The sequence below is a fragment of the Vulpes vulpes genome, chromosome 5, assembly GCF_048418805.1.
Source record: "Vulpes vulpes isolate BD-2025 chromosome 5, VulVul3, whole genome shotgun sequence".
In the NCBI taxonomy this organism is placed as follows: domain Eukaryota; kingdom Metazoa; phylum Chordata; class Mammalia; order Carnivora; family Canidae; genus Vulpes; species Vulpes vulpes.
In genome coordinates, this window is record NC_132784.1 from 87,626,194 (window position 1) to 87,650,173 (window position 23,980).

At 36.2% G+C, this 23,980-nt stretch overlaps 1 pseudogene; it reads right to left on the reverse strand.

Moving 5' to 3' along the window:
- LOC112914503 (acireductone dioxygenase pseudogene) overlaps positions 1 to 16,549 on the reverse strand; it is a 60,526-nt pseudogene extending 43,977 nt beyond the window's left edge.
- Between the last annotated feature and the right edge of the window lie 7,431 nt (positions 16,550 to 23,980).

Below are 23,980 nucleotides of genomic sequence, written 5' to 3' on the forward strand. Positions count from 1 at the left end.
TGCTGGAATGGCTTTCCAGTCTCTGACCCTTGTTTCTCTCTAAATATTCTACAGACAGCAACTAAAAGAATTTCAACAACAAATTGATCATGTCAACTCCCCAGAAACAAACACACAACATGAAAATCTTCATTGGCTCCCCGATTCAATTATAATAGCATTTAAAAAACATTTAATACCTCTCAAGACTTGATAAGATGTGGACTGCCTCCTTTTTTATGTGAATCTGATAGCAGTCATGCTCTGTACGTCAACTGAACTGTCTTTTTTTTTTTCTAATTCCTCAAACACATCTGGCTTATCCCTAGATTAATATGTGTTCTCTCTGCCTAGCACTTTCTTTGCTGCAACACATTTCAGTTGTCAAAAGAAAGACATTTTCTGGGCCCCAGTCTAAGGTAGTAAACCCCATTATACTCATGCATAGCTTTCCTGTATTACTTCATGATAATCGTACTCACATATTTTTAAATAATTGTCTCTCCACTCTATTTAAACTCCATAAGGAAAAGAATCATGTCTGTTTTATTGGCATCTTATCTTTATTTTTTAAATTATTAAGTTTTGTTCACTTTAATTCTAGTATAATTAACATATAGGGTTATATTAGTTCCAGGTGTATCACAGTGATTCGACACTACACATCATTCCTCAGGGCTCATCATAAGTGCACTTTAAATCCCCTTCACCTATTTCACCCATCCCCCCCATAGCCTCCCTTCTGATATGCTGTGTTTTAAATGAGCATTTTATCTTTATCATCTAAGAAGGTACTCAATAAAATTTGTGGAATGAAGAAATAAACTTGTAAAAACCTCTACTTTTTAATTTCAGCATTTTAATTAGCTGAGGGAGCCAAGAATAGTCTGTTGGAACACTCTTCACTCAAAATCTCCCTGTCTTCTTTTAATTTAATATCTATGCTATTAAATTAGAGACAATTTGAGTCTTATTTTTTACCACTAATTACTTGGACTTGGATTAAACAAATATAGTATATAGTCTCTATTGGCAGTTTTCACAGCCTCCTCCTTTCTTAGTTATATTTCTTTTCTAAAAACCCTGTTGTTTCAGGCACTGCTCTGAATTCGATGTGGGGGTCAGGGGGCAGATTTAGGTTTTTCTTCTGTTATTCTAGCTAACATAAAAAAAATACAGAATCTCACTCAAAAATTTTGGTAATATATTTGTTCTGGTCTATTGTCAAGTTATATATTAAAAAGCTGCATATATATTAATATATATTCAATTAGCTATTTTCTTAATAAGTAACTAGTGTGACAATATCTAGACATCAGAGGAGTATCCAATAAAAACTCAACACCTCTGCTTTCAAGAAATTGAGAAGCCTGTGGGGACAGATTTACGTATGTTTAATGGAACCTTGATAAATGTGTGAGATACAGTATTTTGTGCGGTGGGATAGCATTATGTGGTTTCAGAGATGTATTTAAGTACGTTAAAATTCACTGAACCTAAGTGATGAATAGGTTTACACTTCTTTATAAATATTTGTTTCTTTCTTTTTCATTTTTCACCTTTGAAGGATGGTGGATTTTTTTTAATGGATACACATATGAGTTCCTAAAATATTGTAGAGGAAGGCCATATACAATAAATGCTTAATTTTATGGTGAGGACAGATAAGTTTAAAAGCAGAGAAACTGCTACGAGGTACAGAGGATCAAACACACAGAACTAACAGCAAAGAATTCAATTAACATTAAAAGCTCCCTATGTCTGTCCTTAACAAGATCATACTTGTCTTCGCAGTCTCACAGCATAGGTGAGTTAATGGAAGAAAGGGAAAATCCTATTAATCACCTTATTTTCCAACATCTATTTAACTGAAAAGTTATTGTAAAAAGGAGTTTATTTTTGCTTTAAGTAGCTAGCTCAGTGAAGAATCAAGTTTTGGTCTCTGGTTCATTTGTCTTCAACAACATGTGAGCCAACTACGATACCCTGTGGACATTATTACTAACTAATGTTATTATTTCCTAAACTCACATTGCAAACTCTCAACTTCTACTAGATCATTTCCATTGTTTTTAAGGACAGCTAACTGCTAAATATCTTATAGAAACACTCATATAAAACTAATAGCAGGCAATTTATTTGACTTTCTTTTTTTGTTTGTTTGTTTTTGTTTTTGTTTTTTTGACTTTCTATAATAAGGAGAAACCATATTTGTCTTTTGTGAAGTTGAAAAGGGCGTTCAGAGAATACCTACCCTACACAGGCAATCCACCCAGTCTGCTGCTTGGCTGAGAGGGCATACCCAGGATTCCACCATAATTTACAGCTAAACACACTAAATGCTGTTAAATTTGCTCTAAGGATAGTAGCACTGATTTAAAAAGTGTGGCCTACCGAGTGTTCTAAAGTAACTTAAGCACTGTGGTCAAACTTCATGCTGAAATATGACATTTTCAAGGTTAAAATTTAAATGTGAGGGGGTCTAATCTGTTAAAATCCTGAAGGGTGATAAGAAAAACAACAACAAAAAGTTTTGTACTTAATAGAAATTATAAGCACCTTAAGAGTTGCATGAGCAACTTTATTTATTTTTTTTATTTTGTATTATTACCATTACCATTATTACTCTTGTTATCACCATTATTTAATGCCAATTGGGAGATCAGGATCACTTGGCACTGAGTACTCCTTTAAAGAAATGATTTACTTGCCTTTCACAAAGCTGGAGCAGTGACAATTGTTTAGAATTCAATCTATAGACCAGTTTCACACAAGGGAAGATCTAAATCTTCTTTTTATTCGTAACCTCATAAAACTGATGCACCTCTTTCGAGGTAATTAAGCTGAAATCACAAAAGGATTTGGCCACGGGGCTCAAGGGAACTGGTAATAAGATATTCAGCCTTTTATCTCCATGCAGTTGGTGTGAGAGTGTCTTGGGCTGATAATGGATAAAAGCAGCAAGCGTATGCCAAAGGATTCAGGGTTCCTGCCAGCCAAGTTCATGATTCCCTCTCTGTTTTCATGTTTCACTTGCAAACTGGCTTCTAATTTATCACTGAAAGGGGAGAATCATGCTATTAAATGCTTCCCTACATTAAACATTTGATGTTCTTTAAAGTTTATGTTTATCCTCACTATCAACCCCTAGAGGAGTCAGATGTTAAGATCCCCAATGGCTTCACAGGCCAATGACATATTCAAGGACACATAAATAATTGTTGACTAAATGAGTACTTGACCTAGAAGTGAACAAAGATGCTTTTTTAAGGCATCTGATATGGTCAGTTGTAGTGTGAGAGGTTTCCTGGCAAAAATTCCAAAGCTGAACTTTATTTTCCCAGTTGGAAAATTATAAAGAAAACGGACAGGCTGCAGGTAGAAAGGGGACTACTCCTCAGTGCCTCCATACAGCAAGCATTTAGTAAAATTTCTTAATAAAATTTCCTGTTAGGGGCACCTGGGTGGCTCAGTGGTTGAGCATTTGCCTTTGACTCAGGGTGCGATCTCTGGGTCCTGGGATCAAGTTCTGTATCGGGCTCTCCGCAGGGAGCCTGCTTCTCTCTGTCTCTGCCTTTCTCTCTCTGTTTTTCATGAATAAATATTTTTAAAAATTAAAAAAACAAGAAAATTTCCTTTTATTCTTACAACCTCTGATAAAGACATTATTAATTTCATTTTACAAACTTGAAATTCAGAGTGGCAGACATATACTCCTCTGCTTACAATAAGAGGTTTTTTTCCATAGTTTTGTTTCATCATTTTTAAAACGGTGTGATGAGATTTTTACAAAACGGTGTGATGAGATTTTTACAAAATTAACTGAAAGTTGTGTCACAATCATAGTAAAAGGTATGTTATGTCTAAAATACAAAGAGGAACAAGAGGAACAAGAATGTTTTCTTCCTAACAAAGCTATATCTTTTCTGGCATTTTAATTTATGTCAAAATGTTGTATCTTTACTGATTTCTTGTTATTCAGGCTTATTAGGAAACAATACTCAAATAATATGGAGGTAGATAATGAAAAATGTAAAATTGCACCCATATTTACACATGAGATAGACCAATTTTATCTGATGTGTGTCCTTCTAAATCTTTAAAAAATATTAATATATCGTATCTGTTAATTTATAAGAGATTTTTCAACAAATGTAATCATTGATAATGTATTGCAATCCTTGGTATGCAGTATCAATTTATTAAATCGATCTATTGTTAGTGGACTTTTTCTCGTTCATTTCTTTTTATTTTCATTAACACTGTAGTAACATTCCTCCACATTTACTGAAGATTTTCTTAAGGTAACCTGTTAAAATTGGAATTTCTGGGTCAAAATATATGAACATTACAGATTCAGTACATACTTATTCATCCATCCATCCCTTCATTCTTTATTCATTTAGCAAATACTGAATATGTTGTGTGTGTCAGTCATGGTTTTAGATACTTAGGTTTTATCAGTGACTCAGACTAAAATATATCTAGGCTTCTGAAATACACAATATATTGAGAGGAGAAAGATCATTTGAAACAAATGTTCAGTAAATGCACTATATATTATGTTTAGTGGTGGTACATTCAAGGCAAAAATTGCCTGGAGTTGCGGAGTCGAAAGAGTACAATTTTGAACAGGGTGGCTAGGGTATAACTCATTGAGAAAGTGTCCGTGAATAAAGAATTTTAAGTTTTTATTAATTTACATCCCCATTCATAAAGTATGAGGGTGCCTATATTCCCAAATCTTCGTCAACATGTGGTGTTATCAATCATTTGAATCTTATGTACAAAAGTGATACGTCACCCTCTTGAGGTGTAACTTGTTTAATTGAGAGAATGTTGAAGATCTTTTTATGTACTTAAGGATCCATTTGTATTTTTTCACTTGAGATTTTGTTATCTCTTCTCTTTTTCTACTGGTTTATTTATCTTTTTTGTGTACTAATATTTAAGCATTATTATGTAGTAAGGATATTAACTCCTTTGTATTCATACATGTCAATATTTTCCCAGTGTATTTGTTTTGTCTTGTGATCTGACTACAATTGTGCCTAAATCCTCAAAAATGACTTTCCTTTCTCATCCAAATGTGTATCTTGTTGTGTGAAAGAGGATAAAATATCACCTCACTCTGGAGCCTCTCTTGATTACTCCCGCTGCAGCACTACTCAAGATCCATATTATACAAGGTTATACATTGTTTTCTAATTTGCTTATGTGCATTTTTGTTCTTCAACCAAATGACCAGCTATATGTTACCAAATTTCCATGAATTGATCAAACGATGAAAAGCCTGGCCCTGGAAAACAAAATGAAACAACACAAATAAACCAACAAAATCATGGCTTAAAACACAACTGGAAAACAGCCCGCCCTGTGCTGAAGCAGTTCATGTTGACATAACCTAGATGTCATCATCAGCCTAGTAGTATGAAACAAGGCTGTGTGGTTCTTAGAGATGCCCAACTGCACATTTATCATCCACCCTGGTGGCCTTACACTAAGGTTCCTCACACTCCCTTCTCCTAAGGTTTCAGGATAGCACAGTCTACACCATCTTGGCTGGGTCGGGCAAACCAGTCCAAAGGCAGTCTCAAGCCTTTGACCTCCTGCCTGCCTTTAACTTCCCCCACAAAATGGATCTGGTGATGAAACCAAACTCATTTTTTTGTAATGAAATCTCAGTAAACAGGAAGGCTAGGCCTGAGAACCAAACATTTATTCCAAGTTGTTCAGGGAACAGAGGTCAATATCCCTCAGAGGACTGGAGGTCTGTGTACAACTTGTGTAGGTTGTTTTGCCAAAGACAGAAGGAGACTTCTGGAACTAGATGGGAAGTTGTATTTCTAATGACCCATTGTCATTCTAAAAGGAATAAAGATAAGTCTGGTGAGCAATAGGCATTGTACTAAGTTTAAGAAGCTAAGTTAACCTTAAAAAAAAAAAAAAGAAGAAGAAGAAGAAGGAGCTAAATTAGCATAGCACGCAACTTTACATAATCAAGAGACTACAGTGGCAACAATCTACTAAAAAGCCTTTACCATAAAATTAATCTTCTTTATAAAACTTAATTGGATAGAGAGAAATCAATATAACAAGGTATTAAATTACTCGGATGTGTTGTGTTCACTCAGTCCTTTCAGTCGTGTACAATCATTTGTCCCATCTCCTCTCTAACTTCTAGGTTGGTGGTGCTCTTGAGTCCACGTACTCCTAAGTAGGGATTATTTATTATGTCAAGTTGTGCTTCAGTATTTCCTGGGCTCTGTTGACTCATTTGTTCCTTCTGCTGTGCCTGGATCCCTAACCCACCTCGTCTGAAACTTTAGTCAGCACAGGAACCTCAAACACTATCATGGCTTGCTTTCTTTTTGCTGTGTCGTGGCACCCTAGGGCTTAGGATCACCACTTCTGTTTGTCTACCTAGATGTTATTCATCCACTCAAAAAAGAAAATTATTGAGCACCTCCCAATGAATCAAGTACCATGTAAGGAATCAAGGATGCAGAATCGGTTCATAGAAGAGCGCTGACCCAGAGATTTTGCCATCTTGTGAAGGAGACGGGCATGTAAGCCTGTGTTTGGGGGACACTCTGGAAAGATGATCTATCATAGAGTCATGTGAGGAGGGCTTTGAAACCACAGGACATGGTAGGGGTCCATGGGTTAAATAGAGGAAGTGACGCTAAAAGTAGAGAACTCAAGTAATGTGTTTGGCACATGAGCTTAACTCATTTTTTATCCTCCTTATTCTCAGTTGTACTTTCTCGCTTATTTACAGACTTCAAATTTTCTTAACAGTTATTATTTTGGAGGCCCTTCTCTGGATATTACCTTACTAGACATGTCCCGGTTTTGTAATCCTCCTGTCTTACTGCTCTTCATTAACAGCAAGGGTATCACTTTCCGTGACTATTTTTTTCTTCTTTGTTCACTAGTTTGCCAATATATAGGCTAACCCACATTTAGCACGAACCTGACAATTTTAATTCCCCAGTACTAAAATGGCAGATATATTTAAAATATATATCCTGACAAAAATGAGCTTGTGCTCTACTACCTCTACCTCTGTTTTAAACACAGCTGGCATTCTATTAATAAATGCAAGGCATTATTTTAGTTACTTTCCTGAGCATAGACACTGACACATCTTGTTTCACATTTGGTGCTGAAGTAGTCTGCATTCTCATAATGCAAAAATTCAGGAGGAAAAAAAGCATATATTTTTTTCTGCTTTACATCCTTGTTTTAATACATGACTGCATTTTTTTAACACTTAAAACCTATTTGCTAGTCTACCATGAACATTTTTAAAAATGAAAGTATCAGAATATTACCTAAATCCAGAATCACCATCCAAGCCAAATTAAATTGAAATTTCACCAAAAGTTAGCTAATGTGTGTGTTTATTATATTTGCATCACTCTCTTTTCTCTAATGACCTTATATTACAAAATCTAAACAACAAATTAATGATGAGCTATATCCTTCAGATTAAGGATAAAGGTTCCTTACTTGTAGGCACTGTATTTATTTTTCAGGTGGTGCCTACCATCGGTTTTACACAATAAAAATTTTAAACACATATGCAGTAGCCTCTATAGCGTATGGCTTTGTTCAGTTGCTCCAAACTTGTACTTATGCCTGAGGACTTGAGTCAGAATTTTGGAAGATAGATTACATTTTTTGTCTAAAAAATTAATAAATAAAATATCCTTTGCTGGTGAGAATGTAATAAATTGGACACTATCTATTGCCATAATAATGCTACTGAGGAAAACACTCACAAAGCTTCAGTGGGGTGTAACAAGAAATGTTTACTTTTGCTTGCCATTTGTGGGTTATCTGGGCAGTTCTGAAAATAACTTGGCTCTTTGACACAACTGCAAGTCAAGGAAGCAGTTCTACTGAGCTGGGCTGGGCTCCCTTACATGTAAGTTTGATTGACTAGCTCTAGGCTGGTCTTCAATGAACTCAGGGGTAAACTGAGTCTACCTGGCCTCTCACTGACCATCAGGCAAGCTCAAGCTTATTATTGTGGTGGCGACAGGATTTTAAGGGAGGACAGAGGCAAGCAGGGCTGCGTGAAATCTAATTTCAGAACAAATACATCATTTTTTTCTACATTCTATTGGCCTTAGCAAGTCACATGATAAACTCTTTCAGTGAATGGGAAAGTAGGGCCTACCTACTTCTTAATGGGAGGAGCTTCAGGGTCACCTTGCAAGGGGATTGTGGATAATTGGGACATTTTTCTACCACCCACACTGACATTTATTTCTGGTGAAAGAAAATTAAAAAAAAAATGATTACATGAGACTAATTAAACCAAAGTAGGTTTAAATTTTTTTGATTGTAATCATTTATCAATTGATATATTTTCTGTGAATATAATCAAAGAAATGATATAAAAACACAAAATATGAAGGACAAACAGTGTATGTTCTCATTCATTTGGGGAATATGAATAATAGTGAAAGGGAATATAAAGGAAGGGAAAAGAAATGTTGGGAAATATCAGGAAGGGAGACAGAACATAAAGACTCCTAACTCGGGGAAACGAACTAGGGGTGGTGGAAGGGGAGGAGGGCGGGTGTTGGAGGGGAATGGGTGATGGGCACTGAGGTGGACACTTGACGGGATGAGCACTGGGTGTTTTTCTGTATGTTGGTAAATTGAACACCAATAAAAGTTAATTTAAAAAAAAAAAACACAAAATATTTTATATGAAAATGTCATCTCACAATTGTTTGTTATTTAATAAAAGACAAAGATCAAGGGATCAATAACATAAAACTGATTAATCTAATTGATCACATCCACTCTAGAATATCATACAGTTTCAAAAATAGCTGTAAAGTTTATAGAGTAACATAGAAAACAGGGGGGGAAAGTAAAGACTAACATTCCCAGTCAATTAAATATGGAATATCATACAATAATACAGGAAACATATAAGACTTCCCTGTTATAATTATTAGAGTATATTTAATGATAAACTCAATCTCGTTTGACCATATCTCCAAAACTCTCAATTTGTTTCTTTTCTTTTTTCTTAAGCATTCAATTTTTATATAAAAAAATTATAAAATATGGGCTTTCTTATGACTTACTATTAAGAATACATAGCAGATATGTCATTTTTTGAGTATAATTAATCAAAACCCCCAAACCTATGCATAGAAAAAGACTTATGTGTAATAAGTGTGCAAATTTTAAAAAATTTTTATATATTCAAATGATCTATTTTGAATTTTTCCTATAAATAAGTACAGTAATTTCTCCCTAATCATGTGCTGCCTTTACATAAAATTTCAGCATATGCATATTTCTATGATACCCACACAAGGAAAAGAATTTAAGGGCACAAACTTGGAAACCATATTGTGCTGTGAAAATGTTTTGAAATTAGGAAAGTTGACATAAGGATAGGATCCAAGAAAAGCTACTGGCATTTGATCACTGGAAATCATGGAAAAGAGGAAGTAATGATGAATTAGGTCTGACAGTGGTGCCAGGGGCAAGGGATGCTATAACACCACATATAAGAAGCTCCAGATGTTTGAATCAGGGTGATTTACCAACTATAACTTTTTAAGATTATCTAACTCCTCCGCCTGGTTCATAGTCAACCAATCACAGAGCTGAGCTAGTCTTATATACAAAAAAAGGTGTCCCTGTTTCACATTGAATAAGTGGACTAGTCAAATAAATGTTTGATGGCTTGTTTCTGCTTTGATGATTCTTAAAGTCCCAACAGCGGTATTGAGTTATAAAGCTTTCTCTGGTGAGTTTTAATATATGATTATGTATTGTGGATTTTTTAACTGTCATGTTTTCCTGAAGCCTTGATTTCCACAAGAAGGCTGTGAGCACCCTGCCTGGGTTATCAGGTGCAGCAGTGTGGTAAGGCTGGTTCTTGCCGCAAGTCCCTCTTCCTGCCCTCCTCTGACTGTGATCTAGTGACATTTAAATGCACCAGGAAAATCCCTTCATGCCTTCTGCTTAAGTTCTTCATTCTGACTCCCAGGGAAGGCACTTGCCCACAGGTTCTGTGTCTCTCTTTCCCCTACACCAGCTTGGATAAGCCTGCTCCCTTGAAGCTCCCTCCGCATGTCCCTCTGAGGAGTACACTGTGCTGCCCTCTCCTAGGACCTGAAGGTATCATCTATCTCACTTTTATTTCTCTCTTTGTGTTGTTATTCCATGTCTGCACCAGACTGATCATCAAAACCCCCTAATTTAGGGGCTCCTGGGTGACTCGGTGTGTTAAGCCTCCAGCTCTTGATTTGGGCTCAAGTCATGATCCCAGGGTTGTGTGACTAAGCCCCACATGGGCTCTGTAAGCAGCAGGGAGTCTGCTTAAGATTCTCCTTCTCCCCTCCCTTTGCCCCTCCCTCATTCTCTCTCTCTCAAATAAATAAATCTTAAAAAAAGAAACCCTAATTTAAAATAACTATTTCTACAACAGAGATTAGTGTTGAAGAATCTAGCCATTAGGTTTCCAATCCTGTGAAACTGAATAGTTGGATCAGTAACACCAGTTTTGGAGGGTATCAGGACACATTACATCACTATTTCACAAGCAGAGTCAGATAGTTATCACTGGAAATGATAGTGGTAGATTCATAAAAATAAGTGAATCTGTGGTTTCTAGGTGTGCATAGCTAATTTTAAGCGTTATCACTGGTAAATTTTATGTATTAACTTGGCTATATAGGCCATGGTACCCAAATGTTTAGTCAAACATCATTTTATACCAGATGTCAAACACCAGGGGACATTGTGAAGGTATTTTGTGATGAGGTTAGCATCTAAATAAGTAAACTGAGTAAATCAGATTACCCTCGACAACGTGATTGGAACCCATCTAATCAGTTGAAAGCCTTAAGAGATAAAGACTGAGGTCCCTCAAGGAGGAGAGGGGCAATTTTGCATCCAGACTATCCTCAGACTCGGTCTGCAACATTGGCTCTTTCCTGGGCCTCCAGAGTTCAGACTTGCCAGCCTCCACAATATCAGGAGCCAGTTCCTTAAATCTTTCTCAACCTCTCTCTTTCATCTTCTCTGTTTCTCCCTGGCTCTCTCCTTCTCTAGATCTCTCTAGATACATGATAGGTATGTAGGTAGGTAGATAGATCAATAGATATATAGGTAGATGATAGATAGATTGATAGATGATAGATACATAGGTAGATACATACATACATAGGTAGATAAATATAGACTTTTACACACACACCCACACACACTCACACACAGCCCTTACTGGTTTTCTCTGGAAAACCTTAAAACGTTGTTTCATGTTCTGATATACTTTGAGCCATTTAACAATTTATTTCCCATGGTAGGCACAATACTGTATGTCACTATATCAATCCTCTTTGTGGGAACTCCGAGCACCAAATCATCCAGCCTCCTCTGTAGTTATATTGAATTCTGTCCAGTGGAATGTCAGTGGAAGCAAAGCAAGCCTCCTTCAGGCTTAGTCCTTAAAAGCATCCTACTGAACCTCCAACTCACTCATCCTCTTACAAAGCAACCTTGAAGGTCGTGTGTCCCAGGTGACATAACAACAAGGTAGAGAAAAGCTCTCTGGTCCACATGTGATGAGTCAAATCAAGAAATGAGCTTTATTGTATGCAGTGATTGACATATTGGGGCTTATTTCTTACTGCGGCATAGCCTAGTATTGTCAGATTTCTAGCATGCATTAGGTGAGTGAGCTGCGTTCAGCAGTGTGCAATAGCAAAACCAGAATCTGCTTGGTCTCAACAACACAGAAATACATTATATCACATAATAGGAAGAGCATTAGTTGCATATGTTTTTCCGCTGGTTGAATATATCAATGATGCTACCAAAGGCTGTCTTTTAAAAAATATCTCTATTTTCCTCAGTGTCAGCTTGGCCTTCATGCTGGTTACCTGGCTGTGACAGATACAGACTTCACATCCAGATCCACAACTTCTCCAGAATTCCTCAGCAGTCTTTCCCCATCTCCACTGGACAGAGCTGAGATATATACACCTACCCCCTGAACCATCGATGCCAAGAGAATTAGGAACACCATCATTATTTTAAATAAATGAAGATTTCCCTCCCTGAGACTAAAGTCAGGGTATATATATCCAGAGTCATGTGAAGAAGAAGTGGTCATTTGAAGCAAATCAAAGCTCTATCAATAACATGTCCCAAACTCAAGGTCACTGGGACACTAAGTTTTGATAGTAGGCTCTGGACCTATGAAAGGGGCCATTACCTGAGCTACTCAAGAATCGAGCTATAAAGGGGTCACTACCTAAGCTGAAGAATCCTGGCCAAACCAATCACAATCCCTTCAGGGTGAGGGATATATAGATAGTGCCAGGGTCACATTACTAGGTTGTAAGACACAGGCAGGGCAGATCACATATGTCCTGAGACAAGCCATACTCTAACTCTTAAGAAGTTGGTTTTTCCACTATAAGAAGCTGTCAGTGATTCCTCCCAGTAGTTAATAATGTGGACGAGGCTAGTCCTTTCACTTAATTCTCATGAGGAGAATAAAAAGTAATAGGGTGATCTGTAAAATGCCTCATTGGGAATTCAATATCAAAACACATTAATTTCAGCATCAAACAACAGAAAAATACATATCATAATACACGACCACATCCCTTTAACACCCAAGAGAACAGTAAAAATGAGGAAGGGGAGAAATTTGGACAGAGATGGGAAAGATAAGGGAAAAATAAAGGAAAAACATGAATGACAAAATGCCATTATGCTTCATAACATTAATTGTCTTCTATTGCATGTCATACAAGAGCCACATAATCCCTGCTCAAAAAGATTAACCCAGTTTATACGAATTAACTGAAAGCAAATCCAGCTTTTTTGTATATGCTTAACAGAAGCATACATAAAATAATAAATACAACACACTCGGATTAGACAGGAGTCATTGTAATTTCATCTTGTGGACTAAGCATTAAAACAGCAATAAAAATAACCTATTCAGTTGTTGAGTGTATCCTAAATGTCACTTTATAGAGGTGCAGAGTATGAGGTTGACTTTACCCGCATGACATTCTATGAAGTGGCAAATGGTTGATTGGGGAGTTAGGATTTCTAGTTTTAAAAATCTCTCAATTATTACCTTTGTGACCTTGGGGCATTCACTTAAACTTTCTTAGGTTCTGTTAATTTACCTAGAAACAGCAATGAATATATTCCTATAAACCTCCAAGAGTTGTGTTATTTAAGTAAATATCACCCCAAGGTTGGACAAAAGAGCTGATATGAATCATCACCGGCATACTATAGTGATCAAACATTTATGGTCTTAAAATAACTGCTCATTCATTAAAATATTATACACCTTATTCAGCATTTGGCAGCTCTAAAGCCTTATTCCCTTATTATGATTCAGTGGTAGTCATGGAAGACCCACTACTCTACTCAAAATTGTCAGGAAAGGGCTAGTGTCACAGCTTTTGTATTTCCCCCTGCTTTACTGAGGTATGACTGACAAATAGAGGTTACGTATATTTATGATATTCAACATGTTTGGATATACACATACCTTGTGAAATGATCACCGCAATCAAGCTAATACTACCCATGTCCTCACATATTTACCTTTCTTTTGTGGTGAGAACATTTTTTTTACTTTTTAGAGAATTTGAAATATACAATACAGTATTAACTGTCGTTCCTGTGCTGTATATTATTCCTCTTATTTATCATGAACATCTGAAACTGTGAACCCTTTGAACAACACCTCCCTGTATCCCCTTCACTCCAGCCCCTGGTGACCACCATTCTATTCTCTGCATCTAAATATTTATGTATTTTATACATATATTATGTCAAAAATCAGATAAATATTTGCATGGTCTTACTTCTGGGCTGATAGTTCCATTGGTCTGTATGTCTGCATTCATGCTAGGAACGCACTGTAACTTCGCAGTATCTTAAAATCAGGCAGTGGGATGGCATCAGCTTCGCTCTTCTGTTCAAGATTGCTTTGACTATTCTGGATCTTTTGGGGTTCCACATGAATCTTATGATTTTTTCCTATTCCATGAAAAAATGCCACTGGCATTTTGATAGGGATCACATTGACTCTGTACTTCACTTTGGGTATTGTGGACATTTTAACAATATTAATTATTCTGATCCATGAACATAGAATATCTTTCCATTCATTTGTGTCTTCTTCAATCTTTCATAATCATTTTCCAGTTTTCAGTGTACAATCTTTCACCTACTTGCTTAAATTTAATTCTATGTATTTTATTCTTTTTCATGTTAGTATTAATGGGATTGTTTTGTTAGTTTCACCTTTGGATAGTTCATTATTACTGTATAGAAATGCAACTAATTTTTGTATGTTGGTTTTGTATCCTACTACTTCACTGAATTGGTTTATTATTTCTAACAGGTTTTTGTTGTTTTGTTTTGTTTTTGGTGGAGTCTATAAGGTTTTCTATATAAAATCATGTCATCTGTAGACAAACAACTTTACTGCTTCCTTTCTGACTCAGATGCCTTCTATTTCTTTCTCCTTACCTAATTGACTAGGATTTCCAGTGGCATAATGAGTAGAAATGGGGAGAGTGGACATCCTTATCTTGTTCCTGATCTTAAAGGAAAAGCCCTCAGCTATTCACCATTGAGTAAAATTATAATGTCTCTTCTTTCATTTATATTTTTATTGAATCTTTTTTTTTCTTAGTATATAGCTAAAGGCTTGTTAATTTTTTTTAATCAACTAAGTTTTGTCGATTCTATTTGTTTTCTTCATCTCCATTTTATTGATTTCTACTCTAAACTTTATTATTGTCTTCCTTTTGCCAGTTGGGGGGCTCAGTTTCTTCTTTTTCTAGTTCCTTGGGGTATAAAATTAGGTTATTTGAGATTTTTTTTCTTAACTTGGGCATTTATCACTAGTAGAGTTGCTTTTTCTGTATCCTGAAAGTTTTGATATGTTGTATTTCCCCATTATTATTTTTCTTGAGTTTTCTATTTCTCTTTTGATTTATTCTTCAAACTTTTGGGTGTTCACATTCATGCTGTTTAATATTTCCACATGTTTGTGAATTTTCTGATTTTCTTCCTATTACGGATTTCTAGTTTCACACAATTGTGAGGAGAAGGAATACTTGATATGATTTCAACCCCAATTTGTTAAGACTTTTTTGTGGCCCAACATATGATCTATGATAGAAAATGTTCCACATGTGCTTGCATGGAATATATGCTTTGCTGCTGCAGGATGGGATATTCTGTTTATATCCTTAAGGTCTGTTAGGTTTATGGTTTTACTGAAGTTCAGTTTTCTTACTGAATTTCTGTCTGGAATATCTATCAATTGTTGAAAGTGAGGTATTAAAGTCTCTACTATTGTTGTATAGCTATCTACTTCTCTCTTCTGCTCTGTAAATATTTACTTTGTGTATTTAAGTATCCTGATGTTGTGTATATTTTTGAGGTTGTTATATACTTTTTATATAAAATTAGGGCAACTACTTTATTTTGAACAAGAAAGTGATATAGGTAACTCTGAGTATCATCCCACTAATATGAGAACTCACTTCCAATAGCACTCTCCACACAGTTTTGGGAGAAAAGTATTTTCTCTCTGCCCAGTCCTGTCATCTACTATGATATCTTTTCACAAGGCAGGCAGACATCAACTGACATCTGCTTACAGTCAAAGAACCACGTCTGAATGGAGCAGCTCAGCACTTACATTTGGAGAGAGGATTCTTATTCTGGTTAAAATCCAATGCATGTGCCAACACAAGGCTGCTGACTGCTGATCTCGAATTGGGTAAAATGAATATGATTGGTCCACATCATTCCCACAGTTGCTTCTATATAAAAATCACTTTTATAATAAAGCTCCTTTCATCAAAACATACTCTGAACAAATCTTGCAAAGGAAACTCACCTAGTCCCAAGTCTACAATATAAAAGCAAGGAGAACGGATGGGTTCTCTGCTGTGATCATGTTCAGGACATTCACAGGGGTGAATGAATGGTGAGGTAGGCACTGGGAGTGCCACTGTACTTTCTATGCCAAAACTTCCACATTGGTCACCCTCCCCAGCCTCGAAATGGTCAGCTGTTCGGTTGTACACTGTCCACAATGGTTCTCCTGCAAACAGCCAATGGACTTCACATAATTCTTTTCCTCCAGCATGAAGCGGTGATAAATTTCTGCAGGAAGAGTTATCATGTCTCCTTTTAACATGGAAATGTGAATCCACTTGTCCTTTTTATCTCTCCCATCAAAGTAGCCACTGCCACCCAAGATGTAGAAATCTCCTTATCCAGAACATCTTAATCTTTCCTTTGTGATTTAGTTGTTTATCTTTTTATATGGCTATTATGTCCATCTAGGAGTAGCTGCTCTCCAGATTTTTCTAATTCTGGATCATTCTCATGTTTGTCAGCAACCAACTTCTAGAAAGAAGCCCCAGCTGGTGCATTTGCTCCAGGCTGACCTGGCGGCTGGCTTGGTGTGATGGGACTGCCTGAGGTCATACGTGGATTTGTCCATGTACCAGGTCTACAGCATGGCCTGGCCTGGGTGCAGGGAGCGCCTGTTTGCTAAAACACCCTGCCTGTCTGGTCCACTGACCCCACATCAAGGGTTGTGGGAGGAAGTGGAGGAAGAACAGCCCTTGTATACTTTTCATGATGCTTTATTTTTCATTATATGATGTCTTTGTCTCTTTATGACAGTTTTTATTTAAAATCTATTTTGTCTGATATAAGTGTGGCCATCCCTGTCCCCTCTTAGTTTCTATCTTCATGGAATATTTTTTTCCACTCATTGACTTCCCGCCTATCTGTGTCCTTAAAGCTATAATGAATCTTTTCTAGATAGAATATTGTTGGATCTTGTTTTTTCATCCATTTAGCCATTCTATGTCTTTTGATTGGCAAATTTAATCCTTTTACATTTGTGATAAAATGAAAACTTCTTTAACGGTACTTATCACACACCGGGGAATCTCAATAAGGCTACCACTGGATTTCTTAGTAGAAATTTTGCAGGCTTGGAGAGAGTAGGATAATATATCCAATGTGTTGAAAGAAAGAAAAAGGAAAACTCTACCTGGCAAAGCTGTCCTTAAAGAATGAAGAGAAAAAGACTTTCCCAGATAAGCATAAGCATAGGAAGTTTATCACGAGACCTGCCTTACAACAAAAGCTAAAGAGTGTTCTTCAAATTAAAATTAAAGACATTAGCTACTAACATGGGAACATAAAAGTATAAAACTCACCATTAAGATAAGTGTACAGTCAAATTCTGAACACTCTAACACTAAATAATTGTAAATAATTTTTAACTCTGCTAATAGCCCAGAACATTCTGATGTCATATTTCATTCATTATATATCAGGCTCATCACCACATTCCTCCCTCAACAATGTTTATGTGCTGCTTCCCTGGGATTTTTTAAGATCAGACACTGCAGTTGTTTTATTCACTACTGACATACATAGCGCCATACCTGGCACATAAAGCTAGTCCTTAGCTAAAAAAAACAAAATAGTTATGCATGCTATTTAATGATCTATGTCAGTTCTGCTCAGAGTGTGGCCTTCAGACCAACAGCATTGGCATTACTGGGATTTGTTTTAAATGTAACTCCATGAGTCCTACAGAGACACATAAAATCGGAACACATAAGGGCTGGAACCAGGCAGATGTGGTTTAACAAAATCTCCAGGTGATTTGTATACTAATCAAAGTTTGAGAAGCCCTGGTCTAGGTAAAGTCTTGAAGAGGCAAGTAAAAAAAAAAAAATAGAACTTTTGTTTTGAAAGTATAATGCCACTGAAAGAGGGACATTATTATAGTCTAATATATGGACAGATACAGTGGATAGTTAGCACATGTCACATAAAGATAAACTTTTCTAGATTTAGAGTCTATATCTCTTAATTTATTTTCGCTTTTCACAAAATTAAATGACCACTTTTGACATGGTGGAGGTATTAATGAGTGTGCACTGGGTATACCCCAATAAATTAGAAACTTAGCATATATCTGAAAGAAAGAGAGTCCTTGCATTATCATATATGAGTTATGACAAATAATAAGTGTGCCATAAAATTTGAATAAAATTACTATCTTGATAAGAAAAACTCGGTCGTCAAGGAATATGATGACAGCTTAAGACTATTGCTGATACTGAGAAAAACCTTTGGGAAGAAAGCATACTCTGAATTCTTCTTAAGTAGAATACTAATGCTTTATTACAAAAAAAAATAAGCACTCATGGCACATAACCAACAGCTTAGTAAAAGTTTAAGGAGGAAAAAAAACCCCACACATTTGGGAACTCATAGGCAGAAACATTGACTAGAAGGGAAAATAGAGACTGAGACACAGAGGAAAGTGAGAACAACAATAAAAAAATAAGCTAGAGCTAGAGAGCAGATGGAGATATAGCCAGAGGTAGAAAAAAAGAGCAAAAGGATCGTAGAGGCGGTTAGCTGAGGATGTGTAAACTCCTAAATATGAAGATACTTCTATGGGGGCTTCAGAATTGCTTAGGCACTCAATGAGCTGTATGTGAACACATTCACATGCCTCCTGCCCACACTCTCCCACTTGTAGCTACAGACAAAAAGGAGAGGGATGAGAACGGTGTTTGGAACCCTATCCCAATGGCATTTTTGTCCTGGTGTGTAGGAAGTGTTGAAAATAATAAGGCTGTTTTTAAGATGCCATTCCTTGGCTTTCTATGGGAGCAATACCACATCCACTGTAAGATAGCAAGTGTAAGATGGTCTCCTGAACTCAGGAGACTTCAAGAATCCTCCCCAGGAGAGACACAGTATCGGAATCATCGCCAAGTACCATGTTATTGTAAGAATTGTCTTTTCTTCTCAAATTTCAGAAGGAATAGCACACTTACAGACTTCCATTACTTTCATAAACATCACTACAAAAGCTGGTCATCGTTATGGTATTTTTTTTAATTAAAGGGAATTTTTAGAACAACATCAAACCAAGGTAAAGCTACCTAAGGAGAGAGAAACTGGTCAGTTTTCAACAGCTTTAACCACACGCTATTGACAGACATCTTTACACGACACATTTATGTGCATGTGAATTTTAGAAAAAGAAGCTCACAGGCTGCACCAATTTTTAGTGCCAATCCACCAAGTAGCTACAATCATTGCTATTTTAATAACTGTATTCATTTCAAAGAAACCCAAGTAATGCAGCTTTCTGCAAAAGCCTTGAAACTGACTAAGCCCTTAGGGTATCAGCATTTCTCAAGGAAAGAGGTTCACAGTTTACCATGCTATTTATAAGCATATTGAAAGAGAAAGATTAAAAACAGCATTGTAAGTGTCTCCCTACATTTTATGCCTGCCAACTCTTTACTCATATTATAAAAAAGAAAAAAAGAGAAGAGTGTAAACTAAGAGGATATAATCTACTCATACCTTGATTAAACTAAGGCAGGAAAATCCCAAAGTTTCTGTGCTGCTCTGGAGAAATGCCTTGGAGGGTATCTGATGAAGCCACTCATCCTGCAAAAGCCCTCACAATTGTGGAGCTTGTCATAGACCAATCTAGCTGACCACCTCCACGAAGCCTTCAGAGATCAATCCGGTTCCATACGGATTTCTTCCCTGTTCATAAACACCAGATTATATTCTCGAGTAGCATATTTAAATCTTGATGTGGGTTGACACTCCCCACCTAGATCACTTAGTCTTGAAGAAGCTTCCCTTACAGCCCACCCAGGATGCACTGTAGTATTTTTATGCACAGATGCTAAATATTTCAGTTTAAGACTGAGTCATCATGCTTAATGTATTTACCAGAGATTCCATATTTGTCACACAAGGATATTTGACTCAGCCAATATTGTAACTACATATAATTTGTTTAGGAGCTGAGTACTTTTATAATGGTTGCCAAGGGTAATAAATCTAAGCAGAATTCAAAACTCACATTTTGTATTCATTATAAACTTTTCTAAAGTGAGAAAAGGCCTATGCTTTTTATACCCAACATTTCCAGAGAAGATCTTTGAGGGAGAATTCTCTCGAGTTTGGGGAGAAAGGAGAAAAAGAAGACAACATTTGTAAAACTGACATTTACTTATACTATCCTTCACAGTCAGGGATTTATTTTGGGATTGAATGGGTCATGGGTGCCTTGATCGTGATTGCCAAGCCCAAAATTCCAGAAGGAGCCTGCTGAGCCAATATTTGTAATTGGGATTGTTGAAAAATCTAGAATAGTAGCCAAAGACATGAGACTCTTTATACCTCACTCATTTAGGTTTAGAGGAGGTTATTGTTTAGGATCCAACAATAAAAAAAAATAATTGCTGTGAAAAAAAAATAATTGCTGTTCTTCTGAAGAGGAAGTCTATCATCCACCTTCAAGCTCTTATCTTGTAGCATAATTACTGGGAACGTAGTTAGCCAGTTGTGTAGAAAAGTTTAGTGTCTATGTTTTGGAGAATATCCATTTTTTCTTGGAAAATTTTAGAACTCCAATCAACAGATGCTAATCTGTAGCAGCCTGTGGCTCTTGAAAGGCATAAAGCAACCCTTGTTAGTGATCTTTTCTGAAAACAATGTCACATCCTGCATCCAGGTACCAAGTGAAAATTTCTCTAGCCTGTAATGGTTTGAATACATTTCTTCCCAAATATCTGGCATATTTCTCAACAGATTAAGTTTATCTCTCCAACATTCCCAAATAAATGGCTTTAGCACATATCCAAAATAATCACAAATTTAACTTTTCAGGCAGGGGAAAGATGATACAGTATGGAAGATTGGAAAAAGATCAAGATTGGGTACCAATCTGCTTGGTTTCTAATCTCATCTGTGAAATAATTTTGGGAGTAAATGTCTTTAGCTCTCTGGGATTCAGCTAAACACTTTCCATAGTCTTATCCAGCTTTATTCTGTAAGATGAGGAGCCTGGAAATATCTCTACCCTTTTTTGACCATTACCATGATAATATATTGTCAATAAGTATATATAATATTCTTTATATCTTTCATCTGCAGAATGTACTGTTTTTCCAGCCACATATAAAACTGAGGAATTTTAGACCCTGTATTAATTAGGGTTCTTCTGGTCAAAATTAATAAAACAGGACTTGAATTCATTCCAAAACAAAACAAATTTTTTTAAAATAAGTATTAACTGAATAAGATATAGAATATCATATAGGCCCATCCAGGCACATTCAAAGAAATATGATCTGTTAATCAAATTTAATTATTAATAAAAGAAAATTAACTAAAATCTTTACTGAAGTCTCAAACAAATTCAAAGAGATGGATTTGTAATTCACAGTATTTCATAAAATTCTCCACTTCTCTAATTCCCAACAGCCCTCATGTACTGAGACAAGCCTCCTGTCTTTTCAACTCCCACTGAGTCCACCCCTAATCCAAAGTGCCCCAAGCGCCCCCCCAAGTAGATCATCCCCATTTTTCCCTTCCTCTCCTTTTCTTTTTTCTTTTCTTTTCTTTTCTTTTCTTTTCTTTTCTTTTCTTTTCTTTTCTTTTCTTTTCTTTTCTTTCTTTTCTTTTCTTTTCTTTTCTTTTCTTTTTCTTTTCTTTCTTTTCTTTTCTTTTCTTTTCTTTTCTTTCTTTTTCTTTTTTTCTTTTCTTTTCTTTTCTTTTCTTTTTCTTTTCTTTTCTTTTCTTTTCTTTTCTTTTTTTTCTTTTCTTCTTTTCTTTTCTTTTTTTTTTAAAGATTTTATTTATTTATCCATGAGAGACACAGAGACAGAGGCAGAGACACAGGCAGAGGGAGAAGCAGGTTCCCTGTGGGGAGCCCGATGGAGGACTCCATCCTAGAACCCTGAGATCATGACCTAAGCCAGAGGCTGATGCTCAACTATTGAGCCACCCAGGCACCCCCCCCCTTTCAAAATTCTATAGTCTTGCCTATTTTTAATGCTCCCTTCCAATGTAAAGTAAAGCTCTTTTCTTCCTAATGCTTCAGGTCTATCTACTCATCACTCAGAATCAGTAGTAAAAAGCCAGGGAACTTAGGGGGGAAGCTTGGAATCAACTTTAAAAAGTGAAGAAAAAGAGGTAAAAAAAAAGGAAATGAATTATCTCAATGAGGATATTAAAAAGGGATAAATTTGAAAACTTTCATAATTTTACATAATCTTTTATTTTCTGTACTTTAACATTCATGAGGGAGGGACGGGGGCTCCTGACAATCTACACGAAGCATATAGCTGGGTCTCTGAAATTTACTAGAAATAATAGTATAGATATTTTCAAGGGTATCTTTTTTCAATCTCTGCTTTTTCTGTTGATGCATGTTTGTTCCTTTCTTCTCTCCTGATCTAGAGACTGTTCCTCACTGCATTTTTGTCTCTATGTGAGAAAGCACATTCCTAGTGAGCTTTCAGTTTAATATGTATTCAGTCACCCAGAGAGTAAATAATCTCTTTGTAATAGGAAGGGAATCTGATTCAGTTTATATCTCATGTCCATTCAACGTTAATTAAAAATGGCCAAGGTGATTGGCTCATATTATCCCAAATATGTCTCAATACAGATACAAGTAGGATTTCTTAAAATGCAGTGGAGGGTATGGTCTGTGAAGACAGTGCAGCTGGCATCAATTACAGGGCCAATCATGAATTCTAAGGCTGACTGTAAGAGTAAAATTCCTAATTATGTAGATGCACTTGCAGTATCATCCAGCCCCTCTTTATTGTTGTTATTTTAGTTGTATTTCCTGTATCTCAGTTTTAATGATGTATCCCTTATTGTAGAGAGAAAGATACTTTAAAAATGCATTTCTAGAGATAAAATGTTTTGTTCATTACTCATGTATATCTTTGCACAGTATTGTCACGAGTATCAGTTTTCCTAATGAAACTTACGGATTTTTATCTTTACCCTCAGAATCTTGCTTTCAGATCAGTAAGATATTAAAAATTTTCAATATATTCATTGTAGAGATGATGCAACTGAGAGACTTATCCAACACACAGCTGGTAAGAAGAAAACACAACAATTTTATCTCCTCTTTACTTTTCATTTAATTTCACCTGTGGGTCCACGCAGTGTCAGTAAACCTGTTGCAATGAAGGAAGAGTCAACTTAGGATTGGCTAGGTTACAGTATCTAATTTTCAGAAGAAAGATAAAGGTAGAACCAGTAGCTTTGTAATTTAATACAAGTTAATATGCTAGCTAAATTCATTGTTAAGCAAGGGACAAAGTTAAATGACCCAGGAAATTCATAAAACTCTGGATTTTCTTTGTATCTTAATACCTACAGTAATAGTGAATCCTTTCATGGCTTTAGCTGTACATAAGAGGTTTAAAAGTGACCTTCAATCAAATACCTGCATTCCAGGCATACAGAAAGGATTCATCTAGAATGTAAAACTGGATTTGAACTTGCCTTTGGTCAGATTCACCTAGATTTTGCATTCAACTCTTTTTATATTAATAAAGAAGGGAAAAAGAGGAGGAAAAAGATGGTGCTAATTTGATAATGATAAGGTCGGGAAGGAAGATGGGCGAAGATGGGGTTCAAAGAGTTATCTCCACTGACTAGAAAGATCAATAAAACCATGGGACAGAAGCAACAAGCCCCAAAAGTTTTCTTGGTGATAGAGTTATGTAGAGTCTAGATTTCTTAAGGGCAGTAACACAAGAACTAGATTTCAGAGAGATCCAGATCCAGGATGTTTCCAGTTAAGGCCAAATTCACACACATAAGTGCACATTAGAACATGGGATTAGGTGGGATAGGAAGTGGGGCTAGTGGAACTAGGAGGTAGGTCAAAAGTATTTATGGATGAGTTGGCAAAAAGCCAACTCAACTTGGAGGATTTTGTCTTCATAATAGTTAATTTTATGTGTCAACTTGACTTGGTTAAGGGAAGCCCAGATAGCTGGTAAACTTTATTTCTGGGAGTGTCAGTGAGGGCACTTTTAGAAGAGACTAGCATTTAAATCAGTAAAGAAGC